The sequence below is a fragment of the Bos javanicus genome, chromosome 18 (genome assembly GCF_032452875.1).
Source record: "Bos javanicus breed banteng chromosome 18, ARS-OSU_banteng_1.0, whole genome shotgun sequence".
In the NCBI taxonomy this organism is placed as follows: domain Eukaryota; kingdom Metazoa; phylum Chordata; class Mammalia; order Artiodactyla; family Bovidae; genus Bos; species Bos javanicus.
In genome coordinates, this window is record NC_083885.1 from 62,685,688 (window position 1) to 62,685,942 (window position 255).

The window sequence follows — 255 nt, forward strand, 5'->3', positions numbered from 1 at the left end:
GGAGGAAACAGGCTGATCCATTTGAAAGACAAATAGAGGACCAGGCCCGGAAGCGACAGCTGCCTCGCTGGGACCCTGGGGTCCCTACGGCACCGAGCTGAACTTTTAAGCAGAGGGAGTGTGACGTCATCGGAACAGCGCGTAGGCCCCGCCCCCGAGGCCCCGGCCCCTGAAACTACCATTCCCAGCAGCAGCTGCGCTCGCAGTCCGTCCCCATAGGTCCCACCATGGGGGCCCCTCCCCCGCCCCGCCCCT